General features: G+C 52.5%; 1 long non-coding RNA gene across 2 annotated transcripts; it reads left to right on the forward strand.

Moving 5' to 3' along the window:
* Positions 1-1,245: 1,245 nt before the first annotated feature.
* On the forward strand, positions 1,246-7,794 carry LOC125622225 (uncharacterized). Of its 2 annotated transcripts, XR_012664740.1 has the most exons (5): positions 1,246-1,572; positions 2,680-3,960; positions 4,483-4,570; positions 6,244-6,426; positions 6,944-7,794. It is a non-coding gene; the product is annotated as an uncharacterized LOC125622225 (long non-coding RNA). The 2 variants fall into 2 exon arrangements; XR_007352683.2 differs by having other exon boundaries at positions 1,246-3,960.
* Positions 7,795-10,824: the final 3,030 nt, after the last annotated feature.

Raw genomic sequence — 10,824 nt, forward strand, 5'->3', positions numbered from 1 at the left:
TTTCTTGACTTTAGCAAAGCTTTTGACACGGTCTCCCACAGTATTCTTGTCAGCAAGTTAAGGAAGTATGGGCTGGATGAATGCACTATAAGGTGGGTAGAAAGCTGGCTAGATTGTCAGGCTCAACGGGTAGTTATCAATGGCTCCATGTCTAGTTGGCAGCCGGTATCAAGTGGAGTGCCCCAAGGGTCGGTCCTGGGGCCGGTTTTGTTCAATATCTTCATAAATGATCTGGAGGATGGTGTGGATTGCACTCTCAGCAAATTTGCGGATGATACTAAACTGGGAGGAGTGGTAGATACGCTGGAGGGGAGGGATAGGATACAGAAGGACCTAGACAAATTGGAGGATTGGGCCAAAAGAAATCTGATGAGGTTCAATAAGGATAAGTGCAGGGTCCTGCACTTAGGACGGAAGAACCCAATACACAGCTACAGACTAGGGACCGAATGGCTAGGCAGCAGTTCTGCGGAAAAGGACCTAGGGGTGACAGTGGACGAGAAGCTGGATATGAGTCAGCAGTGTGCCCTTGTTGCCAAGAAGGCCAATGGCATTTTGGGATGTATAAGTAGGGGCATAGCGAGCAGATCGAGGGACGTGATCGTTCCCCTCTATTCGACATTGGTGAGGCCTCGTCTGGAGTACTGTGTCCAGTTTTGGGCCCCACACTTCAAGAAGGATGTGGATAAATTGGAGAGAGTCCAGCGAAGGGCAACAAAAATGATTAGGGGTCTGGAACACATGAGTTATGAGGAGAGGCTGAGGGAGCTGGGATTGTTTAGCCTGCAGAAGAGAAGAATGAGGGGGATTTGATAGCTGCTTTCAACTACCTGAAAGGGGGTTCCAAAGAGGATGGCTCTAGACTGTTCTCAATGGTAGCAGATGACAGAACGAGGAGTAATGGTCTCAAGCTGCAGTGGGGGAGGTTTAGATTGGATATTAGGAAAAACTTTTTCACTAGGAGGGTGGTGAAACACTGGAATGCGTTACCTAGGGAGGTGGTAGAATCTCCTTCCTTAGAGGTTTTTAAGGTCAGGCTTGACAAAGCCCTGGCTGGGATGATTTAACTGGGAATTGGTCCTGCTTCGAGCAGGGGGTTGGACTAGATGACCTTCTGGGGTCCCTTCCAACCCTCATATTCTATGATTCTATGACTTGGACAGTGATTGAGGATCCCAATGAGCTTTAGAATGTTTAGGTAATTAATTATATGGATCTCAAAGCTCTAGCAAAGAGTGTGTGGGAGTTCCAAGGTGGAGTATTCTACTCTGGTTAAATAACTTGGCAATTATACATGGAAAGGGTCTCCTGCCTGGGAGTGCAAAACACAGACACACACGCTCCCTCCCTCCCTTTCACTGAATTAAGACCTAAAGGTTGTGTTGCCTATCTACATCTCTCGCTGATAGCTAAACTACTGCTGTAACTATTTAATAGTTGGAGCGGGCTTCCCTGCTCTGGAAGGGAGACAGGCCCAGACATGCCAGACGTTGTGGAAGGGAGATGAGAAGGAATCCAGAGGAGAATCTACTTGTGCAGCTGGGGAGCAAAGCGTGAAAGCTGCAAACACAAGTGAGTGAGGGGAAAGGTGACTGAGTGTGGATAGCTGCCTTTTCCTGAAGCCAGACTCCCAAGGGACGGCATGTAGGGTAAGACCATATTTTCCCAAAAGGAAAATGGGACACCCGTAGGCTGCCCTCCCCGCACACACAGACATGTGGCCGACCTAAGCCCTCCCTGCCTCCTGCCCTTGCAGGGCCAGCCTGAGGTCCCCTTCCCCACTGGTGCCTGGGGCTGGCCTGAGCCATCCTGCCGCCTCCCTGTGACCCCCCCCAGTCAGAGCCCCCTGCCACTTGCCCACAACCCCCCCGGGTCCTCTTCCCCCAGGCACGGAGCTGGTCCAAGCCCCCACTTCACCCCTGTGCGCAGGGCTGGTCCTCCAAGCCCTGCTGCATGCCTGCCTGCGCGGCTGGTGGTCTGAGCCCCCGCAGCTGCATGCCCCCTTGTCTGCTCTCCCTAGCCCTCCCTCCAGCGCAGGGCTGACGTTGCCACTCTCCCGCCGCCCCCCATGTTACTCCGCGCCCCGCTAGGGGTCCCACATGCAGGGGGGAGTGTGTGTCGGCAGTGAGGTGAAACGAGGGGGTGAACGGGGACCCCCTTCTCTGGGGGCTGCCCCCAGTGCCAGGCAGGGGGCACAGCAAGTGCATGGAGGAGGTGGGGCACACCCTGCCCTGGCTTCTCACCCATGCAAGGCGGGAGTGCTGCCCAGGAGACGCGGGATGGCGGGGCAGGAGGGGCAGTGGAGCCTGGGCTGCTCCTAGGCACACTCTCGCTGCCCATCCCTGGCGATGCTGCTTCTGCTGGAGGAGGCAGCGAGGGAGATTCCGGCGGGGGCAGGCTCTGGGGAGAGAGAAGGGGCATGGCCGCTTGCTGCCCCCGCTGCTGGCTCTGTGCCGCGATCCCAGAAAATACGGGACCATTTGCCCGTATTTAACAGAAAGTCGGGACACCTGGAAGAAGGCTTAAATATGGGACTGCCCTGTTAAAAACGGGGCATCTGGTCACCCTAAAGGACAAGATGGCGTTAGTGTGAGCCAGGACAGGGTTTTCAGGCAAGCTGGGTTATCTGCTCTTGCCAGCCGGGCCTTTCACAGCATATTCTAGTGTCTCTCATTTCAGGATCTAATTCTGCTCCCCGGAGAGTCCTGCCCTGTGACACTGGCCTCACGTTCTTTGACTCAGGACGTAGCTAAATCGCAGCCAGTTGTGCTAGGAACTCTTGTTCGGAGGAGATGATGCATTTGACCCCTCTTGTCTGCCCCACGGCTGACCCTGGGAGTAGCTGGAATGCAGCCACACGGCATGTTTCTAGCCTGCAGTGAGACTGAGCTGAGCCTCTGTCTCAGAAAGCACCTGCTGCTCTCCGGTCCCGTCAGCCGGGAGCCCCACGTTCGAAACCCCTGCAAAGCTGTGGCCAGTGGGGGCACCTGAATGCTCCTGCTCAGCAAAGCGATGCAGCCGCACTCTTCCCACCCTGGTGCCTCTTGGCTACTGTGCAGCAAGGTCTCTAACCCTCAGGCCTGGGCCACACGACAGAGTTAGGGTGACCTAACTGTATAAGTGTCTGCACTACAATGTTCCTCCCACTGATGCAAGTCGTCCACTACACCCACCTAATACTCCACCTCAGCAAGAGGCATAGCGCTTAGTTCAATGTAGTTAGGTTGACACAGTAGCAGTGTAGACACTGTGTTACTGACGTCAACTTTAGTGGCTTCCAGGAGGTATCCCACAATGCCTCACTGTGACCCCACTGGTCATCGTTTTGAACTCTGCTGCTCGGCGAGCAGGTACACAAGAACATATATCTTCCCCCGCCCCCCCCTTTTAAAGCCCCATGAACTATTGAAATTCCATTTCCTGCTTGGTCGGCATGGAGAGCTCACGTAGCAACTGTCCAGCTGACCACGCCGGCTCCATGCAGTAAACGTGCTCCTGCCTGGAGTGCGCAGGAGGTGGTAGATCTCCTGGGTCTGTGTGGAGAGGAGTCTGTGTCGGAACTTGGATACCTATGGCCAGATCGCTCAGGGCATGGGGGAGAAGGGCTACAACAGGGACACGTAGCAGTGCCGTGTGGAAATCAAGGAGCTGCGACAGGCGTACCTGAAGGCAAGGGAGCCAAACAGTCACTCTGGTGCAGAGCCTCTGATGTGCCACTTCTACGAGGAGCTGCATGCCATTCTCAGCAGTGACCCACCGCCATCCCCAAGGTCCTTGTGGATACTTCAGGGGAGCTGGAGTCACAGGCCACAGAAGCGAACCCTGAGGAGGAGGAGTATGGCAGACAGATGACTGGGCGGGGGTGTCCAGCAAGCCAGGACCTCTTTTTGACTCCTGAGCAGTCAAACCACTCCCAGCGGTCCAGCACTGGCGAGCCTGATGCAGGGGAAGGGACCTCTGGTAAGTATGCAGTTTGCTTCAGTATTGCAGGGACACATCTGTTCAGGTACTATTTATTTAAATCAGGCTAGAAGAGGTGGTGAAATAAACAGTGGAGGTAGAGTTGCTATCTGCTTCTCATTCCCCTGTACAGCTAGGCATAGGGGGCCCTGTGGAACAGTTTGTTTATGTGCACCAGGACGTCCCGTGAATCCTCCATAGAGATCTCAAGGAAACTTTGCTGGAAGCAGTCTGCAATCCTCTGCCAAAGATCTCTGCGGAGGGCTGCCTTATTTCTTCCACTGCAGTAGGACACTTTCCCATGCCAGTCAGCAGGCACCATTGCAGCACACAGACTAGCAGCATATAGACACAGTCTGCAGCAGAATGTCCCCCTCTCCTCTGGGCCGTGCTCACCATGGCGGGGACTGCCGCCGTGCTCTGTGAATCCCAAGGAGAAGTGAGAATGTTGTGCTTGTAACAAGTGTGGATCAAGGGGAGTGAATGCACTCACAATAGTATCTCTGTCCATTGTTTCTTTAGCCGCTGCAAATGTGGCCTTGAGGGTCTCTCACGCCACACTGGTAGAGCGGCTTGACCAGATAGAGGAGAAAGAAAAGCACAAGGCAATGTAAGCAAAAAATTACTTTTACTGTTAAGTTTTCACAATATCACCCATTGGTACATCTTTTCCTGTAATCTTAAGGCATCGGATTAGTCTTCAATCACTTACTTATGTCAGCATTTCTTAGCTCCAAGGCCTAGTATGGCTAAGCTGGCCTGGCGGCTCTGCGCACTGCCTCTGCTCACAGGCACCACCCCCACAGCTCCCATTGTTAACAGTTCCCAGCCAATGGGAGCTGTGGAGCGGGTGCTCGGGGCAGGGGCAGTGCATGGAGCCCCGCTGGCCGTGCCTCCACTTAGGAGCTGAGGGACATGTCGTTGCTTCCTGGGAGCTGCGCGGGGCCGGGTAGGGAGTCTGCCAGCCCCGCCAGCCGCCCTCCCCAGCAGCAGCAAATCCTACAGTTTAACCCTATATAACATACAATGATGATATATGACGTAACATATTCGTTAATCATAACCACACAACAATCTAAAATCACTGAGTACAGAAAGAAATGTACCAGAAGGTCCTGCAAGCCTCTGGTGCTTCAGATTCTGAGCACAGGGCTTGAAGGCTCACACTCAAGGACAGAGTGCAGAGGGATAGCAAGGACAGGAGAAACAGGCAGTATGAGATGACAAGCGCTGCTCAGGGAGCAAACAGACATGCTGCAGTCTCTGATTGAACCTCAGGCTGAACAGATCTATGTTTGCCTCCTCCTGCAGCCTATAGAGAACTGCATTCTGGGACCTCCCTAAATTCCGCCCCCCACCCTCCCCCCAGCCCTCCCACATTCCACATATCTTTCGGGGCAGCAGCACTCCCCTACCACTCCAACCGGCAGGAGAGTACACGCAATCACAGCCACACATACCGACCTGTGAGAGACACAGGTGGTGTATGTGTTTGTGAAATGGAAATGACTATTCTTTCCCTTGCAAAGGTACTTTCCCATGTATTTATAAGTTTTGTTCAGTTGTGTCTGTTTGCCTGGGTTTGGAATACAAGTCTGTTTATGGAAATTTAATTAATCTTTTTTAGTCCACAGCATATGGGGGCTGGGGCTGATGTTCACAGATAATAGCGATAGGTGCATTTCTGTTGTGTTACCACACCCAGAGCATTCATTACAAGGTTCATATCAGGGGCAAAAAGCAATGCCAGGCACAGCACACCACAGCAACACACATCACTGTGGCTCATTGTTAAAACGCCCTTGAAGCCCCACTGAGCCATATAGTTCCCCATTGAGCTCTTTTTATAGCCCTAGTATCTGGCTGCTCTAAATCAGCAGAGAGCCTTTTCACCTCCATCCCTGCGGAAACTTCTCCCCCTTTGCCTCAAGATATTATGAAGCACACAGCAGGTAGCTATGACCATGGGGATATTTTCTTCACTGAGGTCTAATCTCGTGAGTAGACATCACCAGCAGCCTTTCAAACTGCCAAAGGCACATTGAGCTGTCATTCAGCATCTGCTGAACCTGTTGTTGAAGCGCTGCTTGCTGCTGTCAAGGTGGCCGGTGTATGGCTTCATGAGCCATGGGAGTAAGAGGTAGGCTGGGTCTCCCAAGACCACTACTGGGATTTCAACATCCCCAATGATAATCCTCTGGTCTGGAAAGAATCCCTGCTTGCAGCTTTCTGTACAGGCCTGTGTTCCTAAAGATGCATGTGTTGTGCACCTTCCCTGAACAGCCCGCGTTGATGTCGGTGAAACGACCCTGGTGATCCACCAGAGCTTCCAATACCATAGAAAAGTAGCCTTTCTGTTGATGTATTCCATGGCAAGGTGGACTGGTGCCAAAATCGGGCTATGCATGCCATCTATCATCCCACCACAGCTTGGGAACATCATTGCTGCAAAACCATCCACAGAAGGTGAGCTGGTAACAGAAGATGCTAGGAAGACAGAGCTGCTCAGTGCCTACTTTACTTCAGTCTTCTCACAAAAAAATAACGTGACTGGTCAACTAACGAAGTTAACATAGACAATAAAGGGGCAGGGATGCAGATCGGGATAAGTAAAGAACATGTCAGAGATCTTCTGACCAATCTGAATGAATTCAAGTCAGCAGGGCCTGAGGCTATTCACCTCAGGGTACTGAAGAAATCTCTGACCCAGTAGCAATAATACTTACAAACTCATGGATGACAGGAGAGGTCCCAGAAGGCTGGAGAAGGGCTAAAGTAGTGGCCCAACTTTAAAAGCGGGGGAAAGGAGGAGCTGGGGAACTGTAGACCAGTCTGCCTGACTTTGATACCTAGAAAGCTACTAGAGCAATGTATAAAACATTCAATTTGTGAATACTGGGAGGATGAAGGGCTGCTCGCTAGCAGAAGCAGGATTTACCAAGAACAAACCATACCAAATCAGCTTGATTTCCTTCTTTGACAGGGCAACTGATTTGGTGGATGGGGGAATGCAGTTGACATCATTTACCTGGACTTCAGCAAGTCTTCTGACACAGTCCCACATGACATTCTGATAAGTCAGCTGGAGAAATGTGAGCTCGGCGGAACTACTGTTAAGCTGATACATAATTGGTTGAACAACAAAGAGTCACTATTAATGGGATGATGTCAGATGGGTGGGAGGTCTCAAGTGGGGTTCCATAAGGATCTGTTCTGGGTCTGGTCTTGTTTAACACCTCTATAAATGACCTGGATGTAGGAATAGGGAGCATACTGACCAAATTTGCAGATAACACAAAGCTCGGGGGGTTGCCAACACATTGGAGGATAGAAATAAAATTCAGAGGGATCTTGATAAATTGGAGCACTGGGCTATTGACAACAAAATTAAATTCAGCAAAGACAAATGTTAAGGTGATACACTTAGGGAGGAATAACCGAATGCACAAATACAGAATGGGCATAGGCGGCATGTAACTCTCTCATTTAGGGAGGCTTACGGGAGCACCAGAAGCTCGCTAGCAGTGGGGGGGCACCAGTGCCCGGACCATGGCCTCATCCTCTGCTCTGCGCCGAGGCTCTTCCCTGTGAGACTCTGCCCCCACTCTGCCACTTCCCCTGAGGTCCTGCCTGATTGCTGCTCGCTCCTCTCTGCCCCCTCCCCCCCGTTGCATGCCCTTAAGTTGGAAAATAAAGAGATGGGGCCATGGCCCCTTGGCTCCCCCTGTTCCAGCACCCCTTAACTGAGTTGCTCTGGCATCAGTACACACAGCCTCCCAGTGGCTGGCCCAGCTGTGGGACTCCTCTTCCTGTTGTGCATGGGGAGGGAGTGGAGAGGAGGGAGTAGCGGGCAGGGGAGGGTTGGTGGAAGAGGCAGAATGGGGGCGGGGCCTTAGGGAGGAGGCCAAGTGGGAGCAGGGCCTTAGGGCAGATGTGGGCGAGGCCACTGTCCAGGCACCAGTGGCCCCCCACTTCTGGGGACCTTCTGGTGGTGGCGCTCCAAAGGCAGCGGGTCAGGGCCAGGCCACGTTTGGCATTTCTTGTCCCCTGCATGGCCAGCCTCTTTTGGGGAGGCCTAGCCTCTTATACGTGCCACCCATGAGAATGGGAGATAACTGGCTTGGCAGCAGCACTGCTGAGAGGGATCTAGGAGTTCTAGTGGATCACAACCTCAACAATGCTGTAAGCAGAGTCAGAATGAGCTCCACCCTGACATCTGGTGGTGAGGTGTGGCAAGTTGTGGAAAAGAACTTCAGGGGCCGATCTCATTTGCATAGGCACACCCACCCTGCCTAGAATGAGGCCATAGCTGCCCAAATGGTCACTTTGGCTGCTGTGGGATCCCCAGTGTCTTTGTTATTGGGGCAGGAAGAATAAATTGTTATTACCCTAATTATGGGAATCAAGGACAGTGGAACAGTACTTGGCCTTTTGTTATGATGGAGGGACTCGCCGTCAACTAAGTAGCACTCGCTAGGCAAGGGACATGGGTTCCAAAACTCTGTGAATGGAGAGAGGCTGGGAACAGGCAGAAATACCTGGTGGCATGGGTCTCCTGGGGAGGGCCTTACATGCTAATTTCACTTCTTCCTTTCTCTACTGTGGAATATCAGAGCTAATTTTGATTCTATTAGGAGTCTAGTTACAGGCTGCTGAGCTGAATTCACTTTGGGCTAATGGTGCACCAGCACTGTGTCTCCCCTACTATAAGCTGAAATCACAAAAGAGCTGAAATCACTGAGTGTTGTGTTAAGTAGTGGGGGAGCCTGAAGCTATATGGTAGAGCCGTTTGCAGCATGGTGAGTGGAGCAGCTGGCGGAGCGGAGCCCCATGGAGAGGTGGGGCCATCAGTGTTGGACCATGTAAGGTGCCCCTTAACACCCCCGCCCCCAATCTCCACCCAGGTTGGGAGGTAAAAACTCTGCAGATAAACTTTTGAACTCTGGGGCTGCCCTGACCAAGGGCAGAGACTTTTGGGTTGTTGGACTTTTGGGACTTTGCGTGATTTTGGGTTGCTGGACTCAAGAACCAAAGGGAAAGGACACGCCCCAATTTGCTTGGGGTGGGTTTTTGCTCATGGGTTGTGTTATGAATCCTGTTGGTGGTGTTTCCCCAACATAATGCCACATTGTTTCTCTCTGTTATTAAAAGGCTTTTTGCTACACTCAGACTATGTGCTTGCAGAGGGGAAATATTGCCTCTTGGAGGCGCCCAGCGGGGGTGGTATATATTTGTCACTGGGTGGGGGCTCGAGCCGGTTTTACATTGTGTTATTGGAATGGAACCCCTAGATAGTGAACCTGGCCCTTGTTGCTGCCAGCTCTGACAGGCAGAAGGGTTACACTGCGATGCTGTTGCAAAAAAAGCCAATGCAATTTTGGGATGCAAGTCAGAGGAGGTGAGAGTACTGCTCTACTCAGCGCTGGTTAGGCCTCAGCTGGAGCACTGTGTCCAGTTTTGGTCACCACTATATAGAAAGGATGGAGAGAACCTGGAAAGGATCCAGAGGCAAGTGACAAAGATGATCAAAAGGATGAAATGCAACTGTAGCGGGGTGGTTACCCGCTCCTGCCCTGTGGGGCTTAAAAGACAGCCCTGGGAGAGAGCTAGGGCTGAGGGCAAGAGAAGCTAGGCTGATTGGGGAAATGGCCGCAGCTGGCCCAAGCCCCAATCAGGCCGCAGCTGGGCCTATAAAGGGGCTGCTTGGCTGAAGCTTAGCAAGAGTCTCTCTCTGCATTCAGAGAGGGAAGGACTTGGCTGCAGGGACCTGAGGGGATACCTAGATTGGAGTAGTGCTGAGGGGGAAAGGCTAGGGAAGCAGGGGAGCTCCGGCCTGGAAACCCCCAGGCTGCGAGGCCTAGATTAGGGCCTATTAGGTATTGGGGTTGCAAGGGGGCAGCCCACGGGTAGACAGAGGTAGTAGGTCCAAACCCCTTCGCCTGTGATGGGTGGCTGATACACTGCAGTCTGCCCGGGGAGCGGGGCTAAGTGGGGACTGGCAGTAGCCAAGACTGAGATGAAGTGGGGATAGTGGGTGGGGGGTTCCCCTGGATGGGGAGACCCTGACACTGAGGGGTTGCTGCCAGATGGGCAGCGCCCCAGACAAAGAGGCACTGGGTCCTGGCAGGGACAGGGGCTGGCGGTAAGGCGGATCGCCAGACGGCAGAGGGCGCTCCAGAGGCTGACGAGCTAATTCCCAAAGACAACCAGCAGGAGGCGCCGCCGGGTGAGTCTGGCTCTATTACAGCAGCCGTATGAGTAAAGGCTGAAGGAACTGGGCATGTTTAGTTTGGAAAAGAGGAGATTAAAGGGGGCTACGATAGCGGTCTTCAAATACTTGAAAGGCTGCCATAAAAAAAGATAGAGAAAAGTTGTTCTCTTTTGCTACAAAGGACAGGACAAGAGGCAATAGGCTCAAACTACAGCAGAGCAGATTTAGGAAAAAATCTCAGGAAAAACTTCGTATCTGTAAGAACAGTAGGACAATGGCACAGAAGCCTCAGGAGGTCATGGAAGCTCCTTCATTGGAGGTTTTCAAAAGGAGGCTGGAGAGCATCTGTCTTGGATGGGTTAGACACAACAAATCCTGCATCTTGGCAGGGGGGTTAGACTAAGCTAGGGGGAGAGGTAGATATGCTGGAGGGTAGGGATAGGGTCCAGAGTGACCTAGACAAATTAGAGGATTGGGCCAAAAGAAATCTGATGAAGTTCAACAAGGACAATGCAGAGTCCTGCACTTAGGACGGAAGAATCCCAGGCACTGCTACAAGCTGGGGCCTGACTGGCTATGTGGCAGTTCTGCGGAAAAGGACCTGGGGATGACAGTGGACGAGAAGCTGGATGTGAGTCAGCAGTGTGCCCTTG

The sequence above is a fragment of the Caretta caretta genome, chromosome 13, assembly GCF_965140235.1.
Source record: "Caretta caretta isolate rCarCar2 chromosome 13, rCarCar1.hap1, whole genome shotgun sequence".
Taxonomy (NCBI): domain Eukaryota; kingdom Metazoa; phylum Chordata; order Testudines; family Cheloniidae; genus Caretta; species Caretta caretta.